This window comes from Crocuta crocuta, unplaced genomic scaffold (genome assembly GCF_008692635.1).
Source record: "Crocuta crocuta isolate KB4526 unplaced genomic scaffold, BGI_CrCroc_1.0 scaffold30, whole genome shotgun sequence".
NCBI lineage: Eukaryota > Metazoa > Chordata > Mammalia > Carnivora > Hyaenidae > Crocuta > Crocuta crocuta.
Genome location: NW_027528345.1, coordinates 9,670,690 through 9,677,261, shown reverse-complemented (window position 1 = coordinate 9,677,261; position 6,572 = coordinate 9,670,690).

The following is a 6,572-nucleotide window of genomic DNA, read 5'->3' as shown; positions in this document are numbered from 1 at the left end:
AGTCAGGCTCTGTGCTGACAGCTCAGAGCCTGGACCCTGCTTCAAAGTCTGTGTCTCCCTCTCTCTGCCCCTCCCCTGCTCATACTCTGTGTCTCTGTCTCTCAAATATGAAAAAAATTTAAATAATTTAATTTTTTTTAAAAATTAATAATAAAAAATAAATAAAAAATAAAATATGGAATGAATAAAAGTCCCTGCTGACCATTTTATTCAATACAGGGAACAGTGGCACCAGGAGACAAAGAAAGTACTAGAGGTGTTTGCTTCTAGGGCAGGCCTTCTTATCCTTCTAAGGCTTGGGTAAACATCATGTAGTCACTTTGTTTATCTAGATATTATGCTATAAAATGTTTTTCTCTGTATTTATAAGAAACTTAAAGGATACAAATATCAGGTAGCTAAATACAGATCCTTTTTATCTGGCTAATCAGGCTAACGTGAAAGACTTAAGTAAGATTAGATTTGGTTATTTCTGTTTTCTATGATATGGTTCATATTTTCTCTCTTATGTTTTCTTGACAGATCATGTAAAAGATACAGATGGTTATTATTTTTTGTCAAACTTTTATGCTATAGAGTCTGTCTTTACCATTCTGGAATGTGGCCCATTAACTCCAAAACTTAAGGCTAACTGCAAAATCTTTATGATTTACAGAATTAAAGAGAATCACAGATATGCCATTAATGGATTTTTACTAGTTCACAATTGTGCCTGCATTAATCAAATAAGCTATTAAAGGGCGCCTGGGTGTCTCAGTCAGTTAAGCACCCAACTTAGGCTCAGGTCATGATCTCACGGTTTGTGGGTTCGAGCCCGCATCGGGCTCTGTGCTGGCAGCTAGCTCAGAGCCTGGAGCCTGCTTCAGATTCTGTGTCACCCTCTCTTTCTCACCCTCCCCTGCTCACATTGTCTCTCTCTCTCTCAGAAATAAATAAAACATCTTAAAATTTTTTTTGAAAATAAGCTATTAAGATTATCTTACTAGCTTTATATTAATTTCATCAATAACTATATATATTGTATGAATTTTCTAGTTAGCTGGAAAAATTGCAGGTCTTGGATCTAGTTTTCTCTTGGAAGGCTTGCAAATTATAACTAAGTAAAAGGAATGCCTCTTACAGATTCATAACCAAATACAATGCCAAGTATTTTTTTCCACAATATATAGTGTAAACCCACTTACATAAAATAGTAAATATTTAGTATTTATGATTTAGTATATATTTATACTAAATAGAAATATGTCTATAAGGATCTTTATCAAATTTAACTGTATTTTTACCAATGACAGGATTTCAAGTAAATTTTACTTTCACTGTAACTTTATAAGTTGTCTGAATTTTCTAGAATGAGTAGATAGAACAAAGGAAATGGGAAATGTTTAAAAAGAACAAAGGAACTTCTCTGGTTTGAACTTAAAAGCCTGTTTATAGGGTCACTCAGCTGGCTCAGTCAGTAGAACATGCAATTCTTAATCTCAGGATCTTGAGTTCAAGACTCACATTGGGTGTGGAGCCTAGTTTTTTTAAAAAAAACACACAGAAAAACAAAGAAAAGAAAATGGGGAAAAAGCCTTTTTATAGTGGATATGTAGGCTGGGTGTCAAAAAATACAGGATATTCCTTAATGATGCATTCTATTAAATTTACAAGTCTATTTATAGCTGATGCTAGCATGTTCTAGATGCCACTTCCAGTTAAGAACCTCTCCAAATCATTATTCTATAAATCACTTTGTGGCAATGGGTCAGGAAGCAATTCCTTTTTTTTTTTTTTTTTTTTTAAGATTTTATGTTTGGGGAACCTGGGTGGCTCAGCCAGTTAAGCGTCTGCCTCTTGATCTCAGCTCAGGTCATGATCTCATGGTTAGAGGGATGGAGCCCCAGAGAGGGGCACTGTGCTGACAGTGCAGAGCCTGTTTGGGATTCTCTCCCCTCTCTCTGCCCCTCCCCTGTTTGTTCTCTCTCTCTAAAACAAATAAACTTAAAAAACTAAAAAAAGTTTTAAAAAATAAAGTGTACAAAATAAATAAATAAATAGATAAAAAGTAAAGTGTACAAATCCCTGGTGTTTTAGTATATCCAGAGTTGTGTGGCCATCACCACAACCAATTTTACATTTTCATCACTTCCCCAAAAGAAACTCTGCAACCTAGGCAACTACTAGCCCTAGGCAACCACCAATCTACTTTCAGTCTCTATATATTGTCCTGTTCTGGACATTTCATATCAATGGCATCATACAGCATGTAGGCATTTGTAACTGGCTTCTTTACTTTTTAAAACATCAGCTTAAGTACATATATTTTGTAAATATTTTCATTTCAGTGATCCAAATTGTTATAGGAAACACGAGAAGGGCATGAAATTTTAGAATATAGCAATTTTTTGTATTGTTCACTGACATATAATCCATATACCATAAAATTCAACCTTTAGTGTATAATTTAAGTTTTTAAGCAGTCACCAGGTTGTGCACCTAATTACCTACCACCACCTAATTCCAAACATTTTCATCACCTATCATACTACCAAAAAAAAAAAAAACAAAAAAAACAAAAAAAACCCCAAACCTCCCTACCTGTTAGCAGTTATTCCTCATTCAGTTACCACCTCCTCCCTCCCAGTCCACAGCAAACACTAATCCGTATTTTTGTTTCTCTTGATTTGCCTATTCTGTACATTGCATGTAAATGGAATCATACAATATGAAGCTTCTTTCACTTAGCATGTTTTCAGGGTTCATCTATTTTATAGTATGTATCAGTGCTTCGTTTCTTTTTATTGCCAAATAAATATCCATTGTATAGATATACAACATTCTATTTATCTATTTATCAGTTGATGGACATTTGGGTTGTTTCTACTTTTTGGCTACTATGAATAATGCTGTGAAGGATAGCAGAATTTACCACCGCAAAACATATCACTTTAACACAGTGATTGTTTCGAGCTGAAGGCAANGCGTCGGGCTCTGTGCTGACTGCCAGCTCAGAGCCTGGAGCCTGTTTCAGAGTCTGTATCTCCCTCTCTCTCTGACCCTCCCCTGCTCACGCTGTCTCTCTCTCTCTCTCCTAGAAATAAATAAAAATATTTTAAAAAAAAAGTTGCTGATGAGCAATTAAAAAAAAAAAAGCTCTCTGTCCTTTCCCTATTTGCCTGAAAGCAAGGTATTAATTAATCACTGACAATCCTAAACACTTATTAGCCCAGAGACAGCACAAGACAGCACACATCTTACTGACCAGCTTTGTTATCTCCCATTAGGCCCCCTTATATTTACAATGTGCTACCCCTGGATTCTTTTCCTTTGTCTTCTCACTTCTCTAAAGATTTATTGTTTCTTTGCTATGATGCAAATATATAAGCCCATGTTCCACCCAAATCTTTGAGTTATTATCCCTGAGTTTCTCCCATGTATATATGAGATATACATGTTAATAACCTTCTATTTTTCAAGCTTATTTATTTATTTTGAGAGAGAAAAGGAGAGAGCATGGGTAGGGGCAGAGAGAGAGAGAGAGAGAGAGAGAGAAAGAGAGAATCCCAAGCAGGCTCTGAGCTATCAGAGCCTGATTCAGGGCTCGATCCCTTGAGATCATGACCTGAGCCTAGATCAAGAGTCCGATGCTTAACTGATTGAGCCACCAGGTGTCCCAGTTAACTTCTATTCTTTTCTCTTGTTAATCTGACTTTTGTTACAGAGCCCCAGCTAAGAACCTAGAAGGGTAGAAGAAAAGGTATTTTCCCCCACTGCAGTTGCTATGAACATTGGCATATAAGGTTTTGTGTGTCTATATGCTCTCATATATGTTTTTTCCAAACTGGTCACACCATTTATATTCCTATCAGTAGTGTACGAGACCCCAATTTTTCCAAAATTTGTTGTTATTGTCTCTTTTATTGTAGTCATCCTAATGGTGTGATATGGTATCTCACTAGGTTTTTGATTTGCATTTCCCTGATGGCTAATAATACTGACTACCTTTCCATGTGCTTATTGGTCATTTGTGTATCTTCTTTGGAGAAATGTATATTCAGACTCTTTGCCCAATTTTTTGCCCATTTTTAAATTATATTCTTTTATTTTTTAGATGTAATAGTTTTTAATATATTCTAGATACAAGTATATTATAATATTTTTGATTTGTAAATATTTTCTCCAGTTCTGTGGGCTGTCTTTGCACTTTCTTGATAGTGTCTTTGAAGCACAGATGTTTTTAATTTTGATGAAGTCTAATTTACCTATTTTTTCTTTTGTTGCTTATACCTTGGGTATCATTTCTAAGAAGGCTCTGTCTAACCCAAGGTCATTAAGATTTACTTCTAAATTTTCTTGTAAGAGTTTTACAGTTTTATATATTATATTAGGTCTGTGATCCATTTTGAGTTTATTTTTATGTATGTCTGAGGAAGGATCCAACTTTATTCTTTAGCATATGACTATCCACTTGTCCTAGCACTCTATGTTGAAAAAAACTCTTCTTTCCTAAATGATTTGCCTTGGTACCCTTATCAAACAATTAATTGATGGGGTGCCTGGGTGGCTCAGTCAGTTAATCATCCCACTTTTAGCTCAGATCATGATCTAGCAGTTCTCGAGTTTTAATCCCACGTAAGTCTCTGTGTTGACAGCTTGTAGCCTAGAGCCTGCTTTCAGATTTCTTGTCTCCCTCTCTCTGTCCCTCCCATGCTCACGCTCTGTATCTCTATATCAAAAATAAATTAAGACATTAACAAAATGTTTTTAAAACAATTAACTGACTCTAAATGCTAAAGATTGTTTTTGGACTCTCAATTCCATTCCATTAATCTGTTATATCTATTGTTACACCAGCACTACACAGTCATGATTACTGTAGCTTTTCAGAAAGTTTTGAAATCAGGAAGTGTGAGTCCTCTAACTTTGTTCTTCTTTTTCAAGATTGTTTTGGCAACTCTAGGTTTCTTGAATTTTCACAAGAATTTTAGGACCAGTTTTCTAATTTCTGTAAAGAAGCCAGCTGGGGATTTTGATAGGGATTACAATGTATTTATTTACCAACCTCGAGAATATTGACATCTTAATAATATTAAATCTTCCAATCCTTAAACATAAAATATCTTTTTAGATTGTCTTTGATTTCTTTCAACTATGTTTTGTAGTTATTCTATGATCTTAACTGCAATATTATCTATTATTGGAAAAAATAACTAATTATAATTCAAGTCTCTCCGTTTTTTTTCAAGGTTTTGAAAAGAGATTTATTTATCATACAGACACAAAATCTTTTAAATGCTTAGTGGATCTCCAATTTAAATTTTCTGCCCCATCTCCATATTTTTCCATTTCAGGACCACTAAATCTCAATCCCATGTTGGTAGGCAAGGTTTCTTACTTTTGCTTGGTCTTAATTTGATTGAAGAAACTGGTGTGATGCACACACAACATATTCTCTATGCTTACTGGGGATCCAGTGTGTTTATTCCACTGGTATGGCTTTTTAGATCTGTGATAAGATGCAGGAACTCTTTCCGTTTTGGGTTTGTTATTAAGTAGAACATCTTACTCTGTGGCTGCAATAGAGAATAGCATTAAGACACCTTATGTACAATGAGTTAAATGGGACAAGATATGTTTCTAATTTGTTTAAGAGAGAGAGTTAATATTTATTTATTTATTTATTCATTCATTCATTTATTATAAATGTTTACTTATTTTTGAGAGACAGAGAGAGTGCAAGTGGGGGAGGAGCAGAGAGAGAGAGGGACAGAGGATCTAAGCAGGCTCTGTGCTGACAGCAGAGAGCCTGATGTGGGGCTCAAACTCACATACTGAGAAATCATGACCTGAGCCAAAGTTGGACACTCAACTGACTGAGCAGGCCACCAAGGCACCCCAAGAGAGTTAACTTTTAAAGAATCCTTATTTAGGGGCACCTGGGTGGCTCCGTCGGTTGAGCGTCTGACTTCGGCTCAGGTCATGATCTCACGGTTCGTGGGTTGAAGCCCCATGTTGGGCTCTGTGCTGACAGCTAGCTCAGAGCCTAGAGCCTGTTTCAGATTCTGTGTCCCCTTCTCTCTCTGACCCTCCCCTGCTCACACTGTCTCTTTCTCTCTTCTCAGAAATTAAAAAAAAATTTTTAAGTTAAAAATTAGAAAGAAAGAAAGAAAGAAAGAAAGAAAGAAAGAAAGAATCCTTATTTAATATTCTGAACCTTAACTTCTACCAGATGGGAAATTTAAACACAGCATAATTTTCTTCTATATCTATAGATAGATAGGTAGATAGATAGGTAGATAGATACACACATATACATACAGAAAGAGAGAGAGAGAGAGAGAGAGAGAGAGAAGCAGAATATCTGCCTGCTTCCCCTATAGAATCATATGGTGGTTGATTGAGTATATACCAACATTCTTCATAACTTACATGGATTCAGTGATACATATTTCATAAGTCCCAGTTTATGGTTTTAGGGGTATTGAAGCTAGTATAGACAGGGAGTTATAGATTTCATAAATTTAAAAAAAATCCTTTCTGAGGGGTACCTGACTGGCTCAGTCAATAGAACACGCAACTCTTGATCTTGG